Source organism: Pezoporus occidentalis, unplaced genomic scaffold (genome assembly GCF_034315485.1).
Source record: "Pezoporus occidentalis ecotype Australia unplaced genomic scaffold, CSIRO_AGI_Poc_V1 ctg23, whole genome shotgun sequence".
NCBI lineage: Eukaryota > Metazoa > Chordata > Aves > Psittaciformes > Psittacidae > Pezoporus > Pezoporus occidentalis.
In genome coordinates this window covers 8,392,864-8,415,744 of record NW_026914180.1, presented here as the reverse complement: position 1 = coordinate 8,415,744, position 22,881 = coordinate 8,392,864, and the positions used below count along the sequence as shown (strand labels likewise).

At 37.3% G+C, this 22,881-nt stretch overlaps 1 long non-coding RNA gene across 4 annotated transcripts in view; it reads left to right on the top strand.

Annotated features, from left to right (window-relative positions):
- Positions 1–22,881, top strand: part of LOC134165144 (uncharacterized) — a 62,595-nt gene that overhangs the window by 6,921 nt on the left and 32,793 nt on the right. For 3 of the 4 annotated variants that reach the window (XR_009965392.1, XR_009965394.1, XR_009965395.1), the window contains exons 2-3: positions 85–195; positions 4,361–4,533. This is a non-coding gene — a long non-coding RNA (uncharacterized LOC134165144). The remainder of the gene's footprint in view (positions 1–84; positions 196–4,360; positions 4,534–22,881) is intronic. The other variant, XR_009965393.1, reaches the window with a different exon arrangement.

Here is a 22,881-nt window from a genome sequence, read left to right as displayed (position 1 = left end):
AGTAACAGGACAAGGGTGAATGGTTTTATATTGAAAGAGGGTAGATTTAGGACCCTACATGCCTGGTTTTACTGTTTTCTGGAGATTTAGGCTATTAAGGATCATTCAGAGCATTAGAGTTAATTCATGTATTGAATTCATAGGATTTGGAGACCCTAAACTCTCCAAAATACAGGTCCTAAATTACCAGAGGAGGTTGGAAGAGCTGCACGGATGAATCAATTACAAAAATATTGCCTATGACTATCAAATATGCTTTGTATTTCCACCACTTTTAAAAAGTATATTTGATGACCTTTCTAACCAGGAATAAACTCAGACAAAACCCAGTTAAAACTTTAGAATAGGCCAGCTAATAGTAGAATTCAGACATCTCTTAGTCTCACCAGGGAATTGACTTTTGCTTGCTAATTGCTTTGGTCTCCTTGATATGGTTCCTGCTGTGCTGCTTATAAGCCTGACTGATATCCTAGAAATGCCTTCTAGATGACTTCCTTATCAGTGACAAATTCTTTCAGCTCCCTGGAGGAGCAAGGAAGAGAGTTGTTCTATCCTCTTTTACTAGGATATGAAGATTACTACTGCTTTTCCAAAAATTTATGTACCAGCAGACCAAAATGCAGATACTATGGCAGACACTTATTTCAATGCTGTTTTCCATGATGAAAATTGTTTATTGTGGATTCAACACTCTGTCTTACCTAAATCCCTCTAAGAAAAGTCAGGAGCACAAAATGAATTAAAAAATGTCATAAATATTCCTGTGTGGTATAGATAATTCCTTGGTTTGCTGTTATTTAGTTAAGGAAACCGGATAGGAGCTAAGGCGAAAAGACAGTGATGGAAGCAAGTGCAGTGAAATGATGAAAGAAGGTAAACAGTTTTGAGGAACTTCAGGTGAGTAAATAGAAGGAAAAGAAGGAAGTGCATTGAAGGAAACAGTCATCAAGGTCAAAACAGGGAAAAATTAGTTTAAAATACAGTACCCTCAGAAAGAAACTGCAGTTGTTCCTCTATTTCTCCCTTCATAGTACATCCTGCCTTCTTCATTCTGCCTGTCATTATAATATTGTAGTCTTTCAATAATGAAATTATATTTACTTTACATTTGTATGCTCTCTGAATCTTTTTTGCTCTCTGTGTCCTGGATTCAATCAAAGACAAACTGTGCAATCTAATAGGTGATCATGGTGTTATATTTTTTACCTGCTTTTCTGTTGCAGGAAGTTTGAATTCTCCATGATTAGTAAAGGAGCTTCAACTCTGGAATAGCTTGTATAGTGACACTGTGAAAATACTAGTGTCCTGGTTTGACTGGGTATCTGAAAGCAAAACTCGAGGTGGCACTGACAGATCTGAAGATTAAGTTTTTAATTGTGCTTAAAGTTTACACTGTATTACAATATGAATGGAAGTGCTTACAGATGTATGACCCTTTTATATTTATCTGTGAGGAAATATATTGATATTTCTCAGTGATATTTGGTGACTACAAGTCATTTGTAAAGCAGAAGAATCTCCAAATCAGAGGTTTTCAGTGATGTAGCTTTGCAGCTAAACTCAAAGGGAGTGCTGTGATAATAGGTGGAAACAGAACAACATCAGATGTGAAATTAGATACTGAAGCTTCAAATTAAGCCTCTTTCATATGTGTATGAAATACAGTCCTTTTCATGAACTCCAGCACCATCCAATTCGACATTTTTGTTTGCACTAAAGGAAATGTCTTTCCTCTTGCAAAATAAATGTATCCATGACAAAGGTGTACCTTAGTGGTTTTATGCCAGTCTTGTCCCTTAGCTCAGGTAATGGTCTTTACTTCCGTGATCTGACAGCCAAAATATCCTTTCAGCTTCAATCTCCAGCCCCTGCAGGTTGACTTGAGGGGAGAATCCCTTGTAGCTCTTATTGATAAGGAAACAAGTTTAAAAAAGTGAGCAATACTGATTATCTTCAGCAGAGGTCAGTGGTGCAATTTGCTATGAAATTGGTTGTCCCAAAAGTGCGCTGAGACCCAACTTTACAAAACTGCTTACCTAAACAAGGTGGCCTAAAGCTCAGAAGCACTTGGCTTTCAGAGTGGTCAGAGATAAACAGCCACAAATTCAGCCCAACAGGTTTACTGATACAATCGTCCCTCTAGTTAACAGGGTTTTGGAAGGTTTTGTAACCCAAAAATAGTGGAAATTTCTTGTGTGTTTTGTTCCTGGGGCACATGTCTAAGTTTCCAGACTCTCACTGGACATGATACTTACAATCTGCTTTCTCTGTGTTCATAAATTACAGTCTGCAAGATTCCACGATGCTTAGCATTAATCTATTTGCCGTTGTGAGGTTTTGATATTTCATCTCTTCTTACTGAATGTAAGCTAGGCTTTTGTATAGTTTAGATTTAGCTTTGTTCCTGATGGTATGCTGGGGATTAATGCCCAGTGGACCACTTCTTTCTGTGACGGTGCCTGAGTTCTGGGCAGAATAGCTGTCAGGTGCTTCATCCAGATGTTTTGGAAAGACACTTATAAGCAGAATGATTTTAGGAGAATTGTTCCCTTGTAGCCTAAGTTACAAATCTAAAGTTGAGTGTTACAAAGTCTTCCTCCTCTGCTCTTGCCTTTTTAAAGCACATTTAATTTCTCAATTACTGTGGAGTCTTAAGTGAACAGCTTTAGGTAAAAGAGGTAACACTACTTGCATAATGTATCCAAAAAAGTAATTAGAACAGTGTTTTATAGCCTGATTCTGAGATAACATATATGGAGTTTGAAACAATGAAATATATGTCTTTTTCTGCTATTCTTATTATACAAATTATGTCAGTTTAGGTTTCACTGTAATTACTGCACCAAATACAGAAATAGTGGGTGAATCAGGTATGATTTATATGTCAGTATCCAGATTTAAGTATAAAAAATTCAGACCAGATCACGTTTTTGGTCTGAGCAAGGGATCAAAAAATGAAGCTCTTTACATTTCCTTGCAACCCTGAGAAATTGCAGTGGGCTGGAAGCTCAGCTCCATGCAGACAAATATACAAACCTTTCTGGGAGGCATTGTGGTGGGGCACATACTTACTGTTATGCTGCTTCAGGATCCTTTTGGGCGATGTAAATCTTTTATACTTGCTAATCATAGCCAGAGCATCCAAGCTTCAGGAGCCTAATAGGGAGTATTCTGCTTATATTATTCATCAGAGAAAAATACAAGGGCCAAAATAACTAGTTCAGAACCCAGATTGCCTTCTGCACTTGGGCCATAAATTCGGGTTCATCTACCTCTTATACATTTCCAAGATATTCCAATTAACTGCAGCATGATAACAGTACAATACTTTGTAATTCTTAAGCATATCCAAGTAACAGCTGAATTTGTCCCACAGGTCTCTAACACTGGAGTTCACCAGCTAAAAAGCTAAAATAATAACTGTACTGCGGAGATTGAATTTGCCCCAGTGTTCAGTGAACGAGTGGTATAAAACAACAGTGTATAACCTCTGCTAGAAAATATGTTGCTTTTATCTAATATTGTTTATCAGAAAGCATCTAAGCCCCTAACAGGAAATGCAGGTATTACTGTCTGTATTTTACAGGAAAAGAAATTATTTTGTCAAAGTCATGTAGCAAGCCTTTGGTATAAATGGGACACATTGGTACATCTGACTCATCAGTACACCTTTCTGCCCTATACAGTGTCCGGTAGGCTATGCCAGCCCTGCAAACTAGCTGTTAGAGTACAGCTATGACAACAATGACTGCAAGCACCACAGCCAGTGGTTTTAAGAGAAAAATCTAAATAAAATGTATTATAGTAATAAAACAAATTAGCAGCTGTTATCCTGAGGCAACAGTAATGAAGCCCTCACAAAACAGGCTTTATTGAAAGTAGTAACAGTAATCATAAGTTCAAGTTTAACTAAGTGAGCAATTAAAAGTGGAATGCTGAAATGAACTGAACCTAATGGCAAAGTAAAACATGCCTGGGGCAATGAACAGGTTTCAAATTTGTTTAACTTCTATCTCTCTGGTGTCTGGCTCTAAATAATGATGTGACAAGACTCCTCACTACATTATAGTCTGAATGTTAAAAAAAATTAATAACAGGAGACTGTAGTACATACAGCCTATTCATCTCCCACAGTGCTGACATCACTAGCCCTCTATGTCTTTGTGCTTTGGTTTCCATTATTCAGAGAAAACCAGAGTGTCTCCATCCATAAGCAGTCATGGAGACTTTCATATAAGAAGGAGCTACCAGACCCCATAAACCCATCACCGTTTGTCTTAACAGAGGATTCTTATGCTCAAATTTAGCTGTAAAATCACACTGAAAATTTCCTGTACCTTTTCTGATTTTCTTGCTTTAGGGGGAGTTCTGTTGATGTGAACTGCTGGGGGTGTGACACCCCTCTGTGAGCACTTCCAGGCAGACTTGGCATCTCCTGGGCACTGTACAGGCTTATATCGTTCAGAGAACCGCTCTAGGACATTCTCAGAAACTGTTACCCCCAAATCAGAATGGAAAAGAACACCAAATCAGGTAAAAGCTACTTTTTTGAAACTTCTCTAGACCTTCCTATAAAATTCATAGTTTAGCTTCCTTTAAGGCAACATAGTAGCAATTTTGCAGTATAGTCATAACAGGACCGTTGTTTTGTTCATATTTGCTTCCCTGATTTTAATTCAAGACTGGGTTTTGCTCCTATAAGCCTGTTTTGTTTCTGTGAAAATGCATTTTCTTGTGTACCAAAATATTAATGAAAAATAGTGCCAGAGAAATAAAGGTAACCGTGGTTTTCATACAGCATTTGTAAAGCTACTTTAAATGCTGTAAATAGCTATTTCCATCACCAGGCATATTAAAGAAAGTTAACTAGAAAAAAAGGTCATAATGACTTTCAAGGATTTACTGAAGGCAAAAAATTGCATTTTATAAATCAAATTCCTTCAAAATGCTGACTTAGTTTCAAAATCATTTTCTCTACTTATCTACCGAGTTTTTCCTTGCTGTGCTAGAAATTATACAGTGAGCTTTATATGAGCTGTGAAAATGGATTTGTGATTTTTAAGCTGGCAAATCTAAACCAAAAGAGTAGTTACCATTTTAAAAAAACAAAAACCCTACACCAACAGCTTCTGATGTTAAAAACAGCAATCAAAAGCTGACCAGTCAAAATCTGGTTATTACAAACATCGTTACAATATGGAGATTTTTTAAATTTTGTTCTTCATTTATGAGTCAGTGAGATAGTTTCCTCTTGTGAAGAACTGCATGCTACTCTAAATGTAAATAACTTCTATAAAATGCATTTGTGCCTGGAATACAAAGAGCTGTGGAAGCAAAACCTGAAAAAAAAAAAAATTCACGTGTTTATTAAGACAACTTCATAGTATGAGTTGTTGTAGTCTATATAAGAGTGTAAGAACTGCTGTAAGAACACTACATAAGAGTGCAAGAACTGTACAGTGTGTGATCTTGTGTAAATACTGAACGCACTGTGAAAAAATATTACAAAAAAGGGTCAGCTTAGCTATATGCCTCCTAGTCCCTTGCAAGGAATAAGGTAGGGGCCTTCCTGAATCTGATGTTGCATCCAAATTTTCTTGTTGAAGAGCTTCTACTAGACTTACAATAGTCTACTTGCTTTGTTTTTTTCAAACCACTGGTATCTCTGATCTCCATGAAAACCTGTGGCAGCCAGTTTCACAATTTAAATATAGCAGAGCATAAAAAGAAGTATGGAAGAAAAGTAGAAGGGTAAAAAATCATCTTTCTCTTTTACACCTGCAGTACAGTAATTTTGCAATGGTAGCCAGCAGTGACTAATCACAGTTGTTGCCAGTAGTGACTACCCATAAAATATTCACTTTCTCCAAATAATTTTATAGACAGAATTAAATTTCCTATATGGATACATGAAAAAACTGAAGACTCACACACCATACTAGAAAAAGAATCACATACAACTGCAGCTTGGGCAGAATAGCTTGTACTCCCTCTTCATCTGCACATGCTTACCCTCCTGTGGGTAAAATGGTGGTATTCACACTACACAATATTTTATCCTGGTTATTATTTCATAGAATCATAGAATAATAGTTAGGGTTAGAAAGGACCTTAAGATCATCTAGTTCCAACCTCTCTGCCATGGGCAGGGACACCTCACACTAAACCATCTCACCCAAGGCTCTGTCCAACCTGGCCTTGAGCACTGCCAGGGATGGAGCATTCACAACTTCCCTGGGCAACCCATTTCAGTGCCTCACCACCCTCACAGTAAAGAACTTCTTGCTTATATCCAATCTAAACTTCCCCTGTTTATGTTTTAAGCTGCTACCCCTTGTCCTGTCACTACAGTGTCTAATGAAGAGTCCATCTCCAGCATCCCTATAGGCCCCTTCAGATACTGGAAGGCTGCTATGAGGTCTCCACACAGCCTCCTCTTCTCCAGGCTGAACAGCCCCAACTTCCTCAGCCTATCTTCATATGGGAGGTGCTCCAGTCCTCTGATCATTCTCGTGGCCCTCCTCTGAACTTGTTCCAACAGTTCCATGTCCTTTTTATGTTGAGGACACCAGAACTGCACACAATACTCCAGGTGAGGTCTCACAAGAGCAGAGTAGAGGGGCAGGATCACCTCCTTCGACCTGCTGGTCACGTTCCTTTTGATGCAGCCCAGGATACGGTTGGCTTTCTGGGTTGCAAACACACACTGAAGCCAGCTCATGTTCATTTTCTCATCAACCAACACCCCCAAGTTCTTCTCTGCAGGGCTGCTCTGAATCTCTTCTTTGCCCAACCTGTAGCTCTGCCTGGGATTGCTCCGACCCAGGTGTTGGACCTTGCACTTGGCATGGTTAAACTTCATAAGGTTGGCATCAGCCCACCTCACAAGCGTGTCAAGGTCCCTCTGGATGGCATTCTTTCCCTCCAGCGTATCAACTGAACCACACAGCTTGGTGTCATCGGCAAACTTGCTGAGGACGCACTCAATCCCACTGTCCATGTCAGAGACAAACATGTGAACAAGACCGGTCCCAACACCAATCCCTGAGGGGCACCACTTGTTACTGGTCTCCAGTTGGACATTGAGCCATTGACCACAACTCTTTGTGTGCAGCCATCCAGCCAGTTCTTTATCCACCGAGTGGTCCATCCATCAAATTGATCTCTCTCCAATTTAGAGACAAGGATGTCGTGTGGGACAGTGTTGAACGCTTTGCACAAGTCCAGGTAGATGACATCAACTGCTCTACCACTGTCCATCAGTTCTGCAGCCTCATCATAGAAGGCCACCAAATTGGTTAGGCAGGATTTCCCCTTAGTGAAGCCATGCTGGCTGTCACCAAGCACCTTGTTGTTTTTCATGTGCCTTAGCATGCCTTCCAGGAGAATCTGCTCCAAGATTTTGCCAGGAAAAGAGGTGAGACTGACTGGTCTGTAATTCCGTGTCATCCATTTTCCCCTCTTGAGTTATGTTTCCCTTTTTCCAGTCATTAGGAACTTCACCTGACTGCCATGATTTTTCAAATATGATGAATAGTGGCTTAGCAACTTCATTCTCCAGTTCCTTCAGGACCCGCGGATGTATTTCCTCAGGTCCCATGGTCTCGTGCACGTTCAGGTTCTGAAGATGGTCTCAGACCAGATCCTCTCCTACAGTGGGCCCAAGGTCTTCATTCTCACAGTCCCTGCATCTGCTTTCCAAGACTTGGGTGGTGTGGTCAGAGCCTTTGCCAGGGAAGACGGAGGCAAAGAAGTCATTGAGAACCTCAGCCTTCTCCAAATCCAGGGTAGCCAGTTCTCCTGATAGGAGGGGGCCTACGTTGTGCCTAGCCTGTCTTTTATTCACTACATACCTGTAGAATCCCTTCTTGTTATACTTAACATCCCTAGCCAAGTTTAATTCTAACTGGGCCTTAGCTTTCTTAACCTGGTCCCTGCCTTACCAGACAACATCCCTGTATCCTTCCCAGGCTGCCTGTCCTTGCTTCCACCTTTTATAAGTCTCTTCTTTCCTTCAGTTTTCCTCAGCAGCTCCTTATCCATCCAAGGAGGTCTGCTGGCCCTCCTGCTGCATTTCCTTCTAGTTGGGATGCAACACTCCTGAGCTTGTAAAAGGCCCCTTATGTTGCCCCTGTGATTTTAAGAAATAATTATTTTTGCGTGTATGAAATAGTAAGTGTAAAAATCTTGGGGTAGTGGCAGAGTACATCGGAAGAGGATGAATACAGCCATATGAGGTGCAAACTGCTCCATGCTACCTCATGAAAGCAGATTCTGGAGTGAACTATATCCAGAACTTCAGCAGGGTTTTTTGTTTGGTTGGTTTTTTTGTTGGTTTTTTGTTTGGTTGGTTTTAGGTTTTTTGTCTTTTTTTTTTTTTTAATTAGAGCAAACTAAAAGGTTCCTCAAACAAAAAAAAGGTTGGGAATGAAATAATATTTGTGCTCAATAGACACAGGAGGGAAGGAGGGAATTAGACCTCATAGTCCACTGGAGAGCCATCATTTGCCAGTGCAGTTGCACTCGCAAAGAGTATTTCATTGCTTTTTCCCATTCATGGGGAAACTGTAGAAACTTCTGACATTTCACGTTACTCAAGACTATATCAGTCTGAAAATACCCTACACAACAAAGCCTGAGCTAAGAATGTCTTTCCATGCCCCTCACAAGAGACACTTTCTGCCCTAAATTCAGGCAAAACACCCAAGAAAGCGTCACTCTTTGAAGTGTGATGTCTTCTGTGCTCAGAAAAATCAGTGTTGTCATACTGAAAATATCACTGCAGGAAAATGATTCCTGATTTTAAGCTTTTCCTTCTCAGGGAAAGTTCATTGTCTTACTGCTGAAAGTGACCCTTAAGCTGGAAGAGGAGATCTTATTCAATTCCTTTTGTTAAGGGACCACTATGTGCATCATCAAAAATTGCCAATCTCTGACTATGGGTTGATTTTTCTTTTTTTCTTTTTTAACATTATTTATGGCAAGCAAAGGCAAGATACTACAAGATGTATCTTGTAGTCATGATCTTTGTAATGGTAACGCATCTGAACACCCACCATGTGTACCTGGCAAAGTTGTAGAGCTGGAAGCACTTTTCATTTGTGTACTTCATTCAGCAAATATTTGAACTGTATAATATTTTCCTGAGCATATAATTTGTGCACATTTGAAACTACAGGGAAATATAATTGAAAATTTGATATAGCAAGCTCTGCCTTTGATATGTGCCTACAACTTTTTTAAATATGGGTCTAAGTATTTAGAAAAGAAGTGATTACAAATGAGATAGCCAGCAAGTGCAAGTCAAATGATGATAAGGCTAATGCAATTTTGATCTTTCTCTTTGAATGAAATTATATTTGTTTTTTAACTGCTCTGAACAGACGTTTCTATTTAGTTTTACTTGGTTTTAGGAAATTCTATGTGATCCTGATTACACCAGTAGAAAAGTGGTGAATGTGTATGCCAATATTCAAAATTCTATAATAAAATGTATTTAACACACATGCTTTAAGAACAGACATCGTCAAAATGGATTTGATCAACAGATCTTCTAGCATGATGTTTTTTTGTTTTTTGTTTGGGTTTTTCTTTTAATTTCTCTTGGAATCCTCTACATGTTTTTTCAAAGGAAGTTACAAGTTGGACAATAATTATTCTATATATGAAGTTTCTTCCTAATTTCCTAAGTTCACTTATGCCCTGAGGAATGCCTGTATTTCTTTTCTAAAAACATTATTTTATATCCTATCTGAATTAACTATGGATGTTCTCATTATCCTTATAAAGGTTTAATCCTTTTTTAATTCCTGCTAAGCTCTTGGTCTGAATGTTATATTGTGACAATGAGTTTTAATAACGTATTATTTTGCCTTTGACTATTTAAAATCCCTCTTAGTCCATGTTTCTAAAGTACATTTCACCTGCCTTTTTTTTTTTTTTCAATGCAGGTTTTAATAAAAAAGAAACACTCTTCTTTGAAAGCCACGTTTGGCTGACCATTTAGATATGCACTTACCTCTTTCTTGCTTTTTATTTATATGTTTTAATTTCATTATTAATTATGATTGTTAAAGGAGACACAGGTTCAGTGGTTAAAGTATTAGCTTGATCAGCCTTTCCTTATTGTGCAGCTTCTGCCTAGACGATCTTAACCAAATCACTAAGAAGTTTTGCCACAGTGAATCATCTGTACAAAGGGAATAGTAATATTTTATATATTAAACTACATTCAGCAATGTCCAATATGGTGACTGAGGTTCTCTATATAGGTGCATTAAAAACAATGTCACTAGATTTTCTAAGATTTGGCTTCACATTCCTTTTTCCTATTTTAATCCTCACATTTTTATTCACAGTGTTTGTTTTTACATAATTCTTTTACTGAGGGTGTTGAATTTAATTATATGTTAATCACAGTTTACATAGAAACTCAACTATATTAATGAATTAAACAACTTCCTTGTGTTACAATATATGGCTATGTACCACACCATCCTGTGAGGTATAGAAATATAGCTACTTCAGGAAACATTTAGAGTGTCAAGAAATTAATTTACTTTTCATCTAGTTGGACCATTTGACCAGTATATATTTGGGTGCTTCAAGGACTTCTCAATTGCTGTTTTATAAAATGCTGAGTCCCTGCCTTTGGCTTCTTCATTGAGTGATAAGAACTGAATGCTTCGATGAATTATTTGCTTAATTTTGTATGGACATTGGTTATTGATTAACAACTTTGACAGAAAATATAGTTGTCAGATGACCACCTCAGAAAGAGTTAAAGTGGTTATACAGACTAATCATTAACACCATTCAAATAAAAAAAAATGGAAGAATTATCCAGAGGACCCCAACCTAACTCTTTTCCTCTTAACTACTTCTCTTTATACGAACTACAAATGAGATATTCTAAGAAATATATGAATAATTTTATGCATGGATTGCATATTTTTTTTCATAGCAAGATTCATAGTGAAGAAAAAAAAGGTCTTTGTTCCCCTAGGTAAAGTCAAACAGGGCAGACTTCTCGTTTGGCCTTTTTCTAGTTACAGTGATTTACTGGAATCATTATTTTAAGTAAAAATTCTTGTTAAATACTGCATTTACAATGGAAGGATGACTCCTATCTACACCTTTAAGCAGTTTCATTACACTGTTAGTTCTGTTTTGTCAGTATTTCTGTGTTAAATTTTTCATATGACTAATTAAAATGTGATTCTAAATTCTATTTGTCATTACTTCTATTATCTTTCTTATAATATTTCGACATAACATGTTTATAGGTTCTGTAAGCTAACCTAATCTAATATTTTGCTTGTAAATGAAATGCCCTGAATAACAATAGCTGCCCTTGGAAAGCTAATTTAAATATGTGTATACACACACATATATATATTAGTCGACCTGATAGATTTTACCTAATTCTAGCCATGTCTCCTTGTTGTCACTCCAGAGAAGCACATCTTTCCACGTATGACATATTCAAATGGAGATGTTAATTTGTGTTCAATTAAAGGAAAGAGAATCAGGTGTATAAAAATCATATCTGTACTATATCCAAGGACAAAAAGGAAACAAGCATATAAAGGAAATGTATTTTGCTATTTCATGTTGCTCAGGCTGTGAAAAAGCAGATATAGTCTTTCTTCTGGGAGAATATTAAATATATTAAACATGCCATATTTCTTGATTTCATGACCTTTAGTGTGTGAGCTTTGCATCTCCATCACCCTTAATCCTTTCTAGCAGGCAGTGCTGAGTTGCCTGTCGTATTTCTTCATCCTGTTTATATTTCTTCTTTCTTTGCAAGCATCATTTGACCCATAGATTTTAAATGGATCTTATGAAATTCAAAGTTAATTTAGGCTATATAGAACCTTAGTTTTGTTCCTGTCATACATAGCATATTCAATCACAATACTTTTGACTATTTCTAATTTGGATATTCAGACAAAGGTAGCTTGCCCAAAAGCACTTCCAGTTTGGTATGCTTGAAAGTAACTCCTTTAAAAAGTGGATTGTCCTCATCTTTGGTAGTAAAGTTTCCTCTTAATAACCCAAAGCAATACACAGTATGATTAAAGGCTAGTTGGGAGGTACAGAAAAAACAGTGATTGTGCAAAAATTTGTCAGAATATCTTGGGTGACTAAGAAATTATTTAGTTTAGGCTTTGCTTGAACCAAAACCTCAGAGTTCTCAAAGTCAGTAGAAATCTTTCCATCAACGTTCAGAGAATATGAATATATTACAAAGAACAATTGTTAGATTAAAAAAAAAACCCCAACAATAAAACAGTCACATTGTAAGACACAGAAAACTGAGTTTTCTCTGAAATTATGAAGGAATTTGATACATTGCAAAAAGGAATCTAGTCACCAGTATGTTTCTTTGAAGAATTTTATTTTTCTATGTTGAAGTAAAGAAAAATCAACAATTCAAATGCCATTCAAAATCCAATCAGTATCTATAGCATATGTTTTCCAAGTTCTGCTTTAGTCTTGTTTGTGTCTGTTGTCTTTTCTGAGCATCTTGCAGCCGTGTTTTAATTTATGTGCATTTACACCTGCCTTTTCTGTAGTTGAATTACACCCCTAGCTATGTCCCCAGAGAAGCTATCTCCCCCCAGTCCCTCCAGCCAGAAGACTAAGTGTGTCGTTTAAAACAACAGTAACAGTAGCCTTTTAATGGACTTCCTAGGTACCAATGTCAATTTTTCAAATAGTCTTGGACTGAATGAGCAATTTTGTCTCATGGAAAATATTGTAGTATATCCTTTTCTAAGTTTTCCATTGTTCATGCAAGTGACCAGCTTCTTAAACTTGAAGAAGCAGTTAGTAATAGGTGATTCTCACACTTTTCATGAGACCACCTAAAGAGTGGTATTATACTGCATTATACTAGGCTACATTATACTAGGTACTGTGAAATGATATTTAGTGTAGAAAGAGTATCTCCTGCCCCAAAGAACTTTCATGAAACAAGCATGATAGATACAATTAAGGAAAATTACCTTATTTTAAAGCTAGGGATTATGGCAGGGAGAAAGCAAAAGCCATTCATCCAATATTGCAAACCATTCAGATTACAATAAAATCTTTCCAATTCAGAATAATACCTGCACCAAGGAAGACAAATAATTTATTTGCATGTGTTTATTTAGTATTGTGTTGCCCATTCCTGAAGTTTTATTGTGAGTTTTGATTTTGCCTGAAACATCAGTTTTCAAGGTTGTATGAATGTGTGTTTGCACACAGTGATTATAACGTATAGATGTAGTAGCTGGAAATAAAAGCCCAGTAATGTGATCCAAACGCAATTAAAATTTTAAAAGAAATAGAGCCATTTAAAACCAACAACAACAACTGCTTAATTTTAAACACCAAAAGAGGCCTGAATATATCAGAAGAAGCTTTCTCTCAAAAGATAAACACATTTTAAGGCATGTACTTTCCCGCTCTTCTTTTTTCACAGCATAACTAAGGAAAATAAAAGGTCTTCACAGAAGCTGTCTTGCTAAAGAAATAAGAAGCTGTTAAATAGCTAATTTTGGCTGTCCTGGATATGTGGTTACTTACTGAATGTAAAACATAAAAAAAAAAAAGAAATTTGAATGCAGATATTGCGAATTTACCCACAAATCCAAAAAGCAAAAGTCCAGAGTTAATACAACACCACATAGTCCTCATAATTACAAGCTCAACATGAAAGTCCGGTGTCACAAGGAAGATAAATCTTCTAATTAGCCAAGATTTGAAAAGCAAAGGCAGAATTGAGATGTGGAAGGTTAGACAGGGAGAAGCAACATTGTAACATTATAGCGTGAGAAAGTGACAGGATTTAGACAACCTGCAGTAGTCCATATGTCTGGGTATGTGATGGTCTCCACTGGGAATTTTGTCCCAAGTCTTCTGTCTCAAGTTTATCTGTAACAATAACAGCAATAATAACAATACTGCCTTTGGAAGACAGCTTTCTGTCAGTCCAGCACAAGTAAAGTCTGAACAGTTGGGTCTGGCATGAAAAATGTTCTTGATTAGCATTTTGGTATCTTACATCAGGAAAAGGAGGTAAACCTGCACTGGTGGAGGCTTAGTGTGATAAGGATCTTTATATTACACCTGTTTCTCGGAGATCATATCACAGCAACTTGTTTTGTTTTGGCTCACTAACAAGAGCTCACATTTTAAGGCAGTGAAATTTAGGTTTTCTTCAAAAGACTACATAAATAAAAGTAGCAGTAGAGAAAAGACACAATATGGACTTTACTATGAAATTTAGCTGATACTTTCCATCAAGATGCAAAGATGAATTCTTTTATTTATATAAAGCATCTTTAAAAATGTAGTTCAGTAATGGATGTACAGCACAGAAAAATGTAAGCAGGTACAATTTCTGTGAAGTTATCTAAAAGCTTTTATCAGGTACACTATACAAATAAATTACATGCAGAAAATAATGCAGTATAATTGATGGACAGATGATTACTGCATTTCTTCTTAATCAGGACAAATTCCTTTTATTTAAACACCTATTTGAACCAGATAATCATAAGGCATGGTATTCTTCAAAACTAATTCTACCACAAAAAATGTTAAAATTTAATCTCCTGTGTATAATACTGCATCATGCATGTCTAAGACAAAAAATACCTTTGATTTCAGAGGGCCATGATTACTGCTACTGTTCTCAGAAATACTGATAACTTTTGCAATATAGTTGCAATGCAGTTATGCTTTTCTTTAAGTAGAAAGCATAAATTGTCAGTCCTAACATCTGATTTTGCAGGGCTAGTTCTTATCATAGCTCAGGATTTTAGATCCAGACTTTCAGCTGGAACATGCAACTTAATTTATTAAAGAGGCACTGGCAATTTTTTGTTTGTCTTCTTATGGGAGCAAAAGGCATTCAATAGACTATGGATATTGATATGGAATGAAGAATGTACTCAGATGAAAAAAGGCTTGCAACTTCGGACCATATTATTCTGTGGAAATCATGAACATGTACTGGATTTGTTGAGCTATGGTATTTTCATCTGACAGACTCTATACATTTAACAGTCTTTGTTACAAATGCTTGCACAGATGTCTATAAATTCCAATACATTTTAAAGAGAGATTTTTCCTGGGCTGAATAAGGCATTCTATTTTATCCAAATAAAATGGCTGTATATCTGAAGGGGAGAATGTTGTTAGCTGTAATAGCATATCTAAGTGGCTCTGAAAAAAGAACTCATTAATTTGTAGCTTGGGCTCATTTTGCACTGAAATATTCATGCAACATCTGAAGGTGTTGTCAGTAAAACATCTGGCTTGAAAACAGAAATCACCATTCACTATACAGAAGTGGCTGCTCATTCCCATCTCCCATATGATTCTTTACATGCTCAACTTGGCTTGATTATACTCTTCTGCTTTGTGTCTGTGACATAGATGCATTGGCATGATTATGAGGATTTTCAAAGCAAAGTAGCTCTTGTAGTTGCTATAGGCCAACTTGTTTAGCCTGCAGCATGTTTGTAATGATCAGGTTGATTATCGCTTCTAACAAAACAGTCTCTAGTGACTCTCATCTGCATTTGCATATATTTCAGATTGGTATATGTACTGAAATAGGTATTTAAGTAACCTTAAGGAGAAATTATCTTAATTGGTCTACTACTGCAGTGCCTACTGCAGTACACCACCTTTACCTGGAGCTATGTGCCTCCTCATATTGAAAAAGAAAACACATCCAGTTCAGTTATCTGTGTCTGGATTACCTGAGTGAGTTATGTCATGGACTTTTATCATCATGATATGTCTGTGTTATCCAGGCTGTGCTTGAGTACAGAGGCTCAGCTGAATATATATTCAGACCTGAAGCAATCAAAAGGGACTTACTACATAAGTTCAGCCTTAGCTGTGAAGTCAGTAATGCTGTTGTCTTTATGTATTAATTCTCTGCTATGACTCAGTGTGTGATTTTAAAGCCAAAATTAGGTTTTACATGATCTGACTAGAACAGCCTGCTTTGACCAGCCTGTTCTAGCACTTCTTTTCACATACACAGACATCTGCACTTTGTCCCAGTGGGAAGTACTCCAACGCCTTGAGGCATTCCATGCAAACAGAAGATGCACCTCAGGGTAAAATGGCAATTCATAGAAATGTCATTTTGGCAAAACTTTCCACTCTAACAGAGACTAATTTTTTTTACAGATGGATTTTGTTGTTTTGGGAAATTTTGTATGTGTGTGCAGATTTTTTTATCTGTGATTTTCAAATTCATGCTGAATATTTTGGTTCCAGAATCTCTTATTTCCCTGTTTTTTTTTTACAATGTCCTAAAGTGTTTTTTCAAACTTTCAGTGTAATTCACTCATCAAACCTATTTACCTGAGGTGTCTTTAACAGTCACAAATTACTGGGGCAAAATAATTGGCCAAGCTTTCTTTTTTTTTGCTTTTTTGTTTGCATGTGAAAGGTTGATTGGAACATTTTCCTGGATCTGTGACTCTCAGGAATGCACTGAAGTTGTGAAATACTTGTTAATGTGCTAACAATCTGATTGAATGCAGGTACTGCTGCTATAAAAGATTACCAGACGGACATACTTAAATTACAAAAAATAAGGTTTAAAAATGTAACAATATTTGGAGAATATCCAAATGCCACAGAAAGGAGAAGGAAGGAGGAATTGAAATTAACTTTAGTGTAAATCATGTGGCAAGGGATGAACTCCACTTCTAACAACAAAACAACAGGGCAATAAATTCTAAGACATTTCAGCTTTTAAAACAGAAGATAGCTAAACAGATCCATCAAAATCTGTCTGCTGAGGAAGTGAGAAAATGTAACACTGAGTAGATCTCAGCTATGGAAAACCCTGCTTAACAAGGTATGTAGTGACAGGGCTGTTGAATCTGCAATTAGCCTTTACCTCTTTGTCAGGGGTGAGTGAGTGTTGGTAAAGCCATGAGTATGGTCATCTGGAATATTATTCCCAGTTCAAATCCGCACTCTTCTCCATCTCCATTCCCAACAGTGCCTTCAGTTAAGTTGCACACTGAATCCTGAATTTAACATCAAAACTTGGTGCACCAATGACACACTTTCAGTAGCAGGCAGCCACTTTACTCTTTAAACTCTGCTCAGAAGTACTCAGGCACTGAACTCCTCTGTATTGATGAATCAAATTAGATTCTCTCACATCTAGTTTCTAATCTGAATTTTCTTGCAATTGATTTCAACACATGTTGGTATTGTCTTTTTCATTCTTGCTACAAAAAATGTTAACAAATACCATCTTAGAAATATATCACCTATTTGGACTTTCAGTTACAAATTATAGCCAAGCTTTTCATATTTGGGTCAAGCACTCCTTTAAAAACTTGACAGGAAGAAGAGATAAATGTGTGCCAGAAGTATATATGTTTCATTTCAGTTCCTCATGACAAAAAAAAAGACACAGGGGAATAACTTCACTACATCATTTATATCTTCTGATGCCTCAGGCTAGTAAAATCAAATGATTTCTTTAAAATATAATGCTATTTCTTAATTCATGTATTTGCAATGTTTCCAGTATCATTAAGAGCAGCTTTCTAAGTCTGCCCTAAGTCACTGTGTATTTATTTCCGTGACAAGAAATCTTGTAGAATAAAATCAATTAATATATTCTATGCAACAATTAATGATACCAGAATGAAATTGCTGGAGAATTTTCGGTCTTTAGGTACATATTTTCAGCTTTACGCTTGGATATATCAGGCTTGCTAATAGTAACAGCAACTATGTATTTATTTTTGGCATTGGAAATGGAAAATCTTTCAAATAAAGAACAAAAACATAGGTGTTAATGCTCGATTTTGGCAAGGAGAAGGAAGGTGTAACCCACTGAGGCTCACAAAGACACCAGAAAATTTGGCAATGGAAAAACACAGAGATTTGGCAGAGGGCAAAACCAGAAGAGAATATATTTTCAGTGTGGCATAAGAGAGATTCAGCACTCAAAAAAGAAGCCAAATACAAAGACATCTGAATTCTTTGAGACTGCTCTGGCTAAAAAGGGCACTCAGAATTGCTGAAGAAACCTTGGTACATACTTGTGTGCTGCTATTATCCATATAGGTTCTTGCTAATGTGAATAGACTTTCATAATTGAGTCTATTACAAACTGTGTACATCCACTTGCTTCCACTGTTAAGTACTGTGAGAGGCCTCTACCAGTGTTGGAGGTCTTTTTTGTACACAGCAAGCAGGCATGGCCAGTTGTGAGACTGGACATCAGGGGAATTCATTTTGCAGGCTTTAGGCCACCAAAGGGCCTTCAGACTGTTGTAGCTGGGTCACATCCCAGTTAGTTAGCCAGAGGAATTGGTGATTCAAAGCCCTGCTCAGCAGGATGCTTGAGCACCATCTGAGCTTCAAGTGTCTGATCAGTGCCACTATTTAAGATGGGAAATGTGAGATGATTGAAACTGGCCCTAGCGCAAGCTTTGCTAACTAGGTCCTCAAAGAACAAGGGCTCTTGATAGCATTGTTAACTCTTACTAGTAATTATAACTTCATTTTTTCCCAAGCCTTATTTAAAATACATTTACACTGATTATTCACCTGCTTTTAATGAATGCCAATGTTAATCAGTTCATGATGGGTAAGCTCCCAAAAATGCCACATCTCCCCATGTTCAGACATAAGCAGGATGGAGGTCCCAGGTGCTATAAGCCTTTGCAGCATCACGTCTTCCAGATGTTGCCCTTGGCATCCCTTCTGCTGCCAGCCCATTCTCAGAATGGGATGGAGCAGTGAGAAATAAACTTCCAAATGTTTCCCAGCCCTCTGGAATGATTACTGCTCAAAAGGCTCCCATGAAGGTACAAAAAACCCTAAGTTATGAGCTTAAAGTTGAAGTCTAGAGGTTGCCAGATGCCTTTCTCACTTGCAATTTATAGGGAGATTCAACAATATGGACATTAGAGGTAGTCTGACCTTAGGCAGATGGATGTAACTGGATGCAAGTGAAGTGTGAGCCCCATCTCTCTCCTCCTATCTATCTGATATCATGCACTGGACTTATCCTAATTGTGTGACCTGTGTGAAGGTTGAAGCAGCTTTTGTCTCTCCTTTCTGAAACCAGGGCTGTTGAGGGGAACATGCAACTTGCAGATATCTGATAAAAATTTTTCTTCTGTATATCCTAGGAGAGGACAGAAACTACCCCTTCCAGTGCAGCTGGTGACTTTGCTTTCCTTTTCTTTTCTTCCTAAATCCCGGGAAGCAAACAGTGCCACTGAGCTGCAATGCTGTCCTTGGGAAGCAAGGGAGAGAGCTGGTGACAATCTGTGCTGCTGACATAGTGTCACAGTGTAATGAGGCATGTTGGACCATCTCAGCGATGTGTCAAACCTGAGAAGTTTCAAATGGTTTGGTTAAACTGCCCTAAAGGATTAAACTGCACTGGAAAAGGTTTTATAGTCTTTTGTTGTTAGTGTTTAGAACAGGGTTGTACAAACAAAGCAATCTGTGGGCTTGCCATGTTACCGGTGAGGGTTCTGGTGCATCACGATGGTGCACAGCATCTCCCAGAAAAGTCAGTAGTTTGGGGTTTAATCTGTTATAATGTCTTACACCAACACAAGTGTTTTATTGTTTTACTGTACAAGGGTGGATTTCTGTCACTTTCCCAGGTTGCATATTGCCAGCTGTATCTTCAGATTGAGAGATTTCCTGCATGTTCTGTATTTGTCTCCAACTTGTACAAATTGTTTACTATAGTTATATTTTGCCATTTTGAATCAGGAAGTGTGTATGCAAACCACTATATTTGATTTAAGCATTTCTTAAACTGGTATTAAAGAGTGTCCCTGTCCCCTCCGCTGTGGGGTGTGCACGTTCCTTACAAGCAGCCAGGAAGGATTAGTGAAAACCTCATTTTCACTAAAGTTTTCACTAACTAAAGAAAAACAAAAGAAAAAAGGGGGCCAATATTCAAGTCCTAAATGTTGTCGAGTTTCATATCTCAAAAGAGGCTTATGAAGGTCCCCCTTTATATCCCTTTGCTGTGTAAGAGAGACACTACTGTTTCTCCTAACATTGTTAGTGCTCTAAAAATCATTTGGCCTCGTAAGGTTTGATGCACAGAAACTGTATGAGGATATTATCCATTAAATACATAAAACATTCCTTGAACATCAGATGTCAGACACAATAGAAGTATAAAGCATTATTAATTGGTACTATACAAGGGTACCTGGAGGAGTAGTTTCAGTTGTTATATTTATTAAAATAGCTTGAAAAATGAAAAACATTATGTAAGGGGTAGGAATTATTGTCCTTATAGTTCAGGCCAGTCAGAAAGACTATTTAAAAATTAATTTGATCAGCAGCCTAACAAGGGAGGATGTCACAGTGTAAAGCATTTTGCTCTTACATGTGGCTCCTTTGAGTTTTCCATGCCCAGGAGAAAGAGCCAACTGCTTATACAGGCAGATTTATGTTAGTACAAATTGATTTACACATCCACAGGCAGCAAGGGCAGGTGTTTGATGTCATTTTTGTCATGGAGCAGCAAGGCTGGGCTGCTCCGCAGGGGAAGGTGAGCTGCGGTGGAGATAATAGCAAGGCAGTGTTCTTGCAGACCAGTGATGCTGTACCATGGTGCCCAGGCAAGAAGAGCAAAGCATGCCCAGCAACCTTGACCAGATCCAGGCAGCAGTCTCGATCGCTAGAGAAGTTCACAGTGATAAGAGAGAAGACCGAGTCAGAAAAGCAAGGGTCAGATCAGCAAAGTGAAAGGATATCTCTTTGCCTTGCTCTTATGTCAGTGGTCTTTAAGGGTTACATCTAAATTTGCAGTATAAGGTGTGCTTCACATATGTTGGATAATTGCTATTATTGCTAGTGCTGGTTTTACCTTTAACTCCAAAGGCTGTAGTCCTTTGTGAACCAGTATTTTTAATTAGGGCTATATGAAGTTCATATTGTACAGAACAAGCACTTTTTTCCTTTCTATTAGCTACAGATACATGTAAAACACTGTTATACCACAAAAAGTAGTACAAAGCTAAGCAAAAGCTGAATCAAAAGAAGTAATAGTCAGCTGACTTAGACAATCGCAGTTAAACAAACCAAAAGCTTAAGGAAGGACCGGATGGATTCAGACAAAACCTGAAAAGTCCTGGAACTTGTATTTTCAGGTTACTACAGACTATGGCTTGCTGCTAGTAATGACTACATATATTCCCTGGGTCACAAAGCTATACAGGGCACTTGCAGGAATAACACCTTCAGCCAAATGGTCTATTTTTGTTTGCAGTAGAAGAAAAATTTTAACTTTTTCCTGAATGCAATAAACATACTGCATTTTGTCTTCTAAAGGAGGTCAATATTATCACAGATCTAAAGAGATACCTTTTAAATAGAAGGAAACCAGCGTTATATTTTTCAAATTGTCAAACTATGACAAGCTTATACAAATACATATGTACATAAAAAGCTATTGGAATTGCTTACATAAATAAATTTAAAATTACTAAATTACTAGGTTTGTGGACATAAAAGTTTGCCTTCAATCCTCCTTCAAGTACTAGAATTTATTTTTCTTTCTACTAGTCCAAAAGAATCAGCATTTTCCTTTTGATATTAATATAGGAAGAGGAGCTCCTTTTCTAAGAAGGTGTCTAATAATAATAACTATGATGATAGTAATAATGATAATAATAAAGAGTAAAATTTTGTTAATACAATTTGCATAAGGCCTTACTGACTACTGCTTAAATTCATGACCCATGGTCCTGAAGGCTCTATGGTACGTGTGTGAGTAGTGATGCTATTGGCCTCCTGTCTTTTTCTGTAAATGCTGGAATTGTGAGGCATCTAACAACATAGTGGTCTACAGGAGCCTGAGATCTGTGGGAGATCTCAGGTGCTTAAGTCCATAGCCATGATGCTGAGAGATGCTGAGCCTGAGCTGTAACTTAATCCTTGAAGCCGATAAACTTTGTAGGCAGCTGTGTCTGCCTTCAGGTTACACAGCTGTTCAGAGACATCTTTCATGCAGGCTCATTAATAAGCTGACATTTGGCTCACACCTTGTGGATAAGAACTTTAATATTTTGTGCTATTTTCTATCATTACATAAAGCCTTTCTTACATTACTGAAGCATGTATGATGGATCATGGATTTTTTCTGCATAGGCCAGAACCTAACACTCCTATTCCTTACATTTCCTTTTTCTGTCCAGATGACAATTATTATAAACAACCTCAACAGGAAGGATGTTGAACTCCCATACCCTTCCTACCCTAACATGGAAATGAGAGATGTGGTTTCAAAGGTCCTCAAGCACAAAGAGAAAAAACCTCTGTGTCCTTGGAAATGTTATACCAGCTGGCACTGACAGTGCTGCCCTCTGAAAGCAAGTTTAAATTTGCCCTGCACACTTAGGTTCTGTTTGGTTCAAGTTTGCACAGGCACAAACTTTTTTTCTCTCTTTCACTGATTATGTTTATACTCAAATTTAAGTGGCAATGTCAAGAGGCAAGTATTTCCATTGAAAATACAAAATCAAATCCTTCTGCATTGATCATGAAGCTTTGTCCTCACTTTTTTAAAGTCATTCTTTGGAAAGAGAGGACCATTTGCACTTCTCTTGCTTCATGTGTTCTGTATGTAATTGAGAATGTTAACCTGTAATGACAAGGGAGCAAATATATCTGTATTACCACTTGACCACTGACAGTTTTGGCTGATGTTCAAATTTAATCTACAAATTCATTTTTTTACTTTAACATTTTTTTGGTTGTTATTGTGAAGCTCTCTGGTGTTATCCATACATATTTCAGCCAATTTTTGATATTTCTTTATGACTCTATAGGTACGTAGCAAATAAAAGA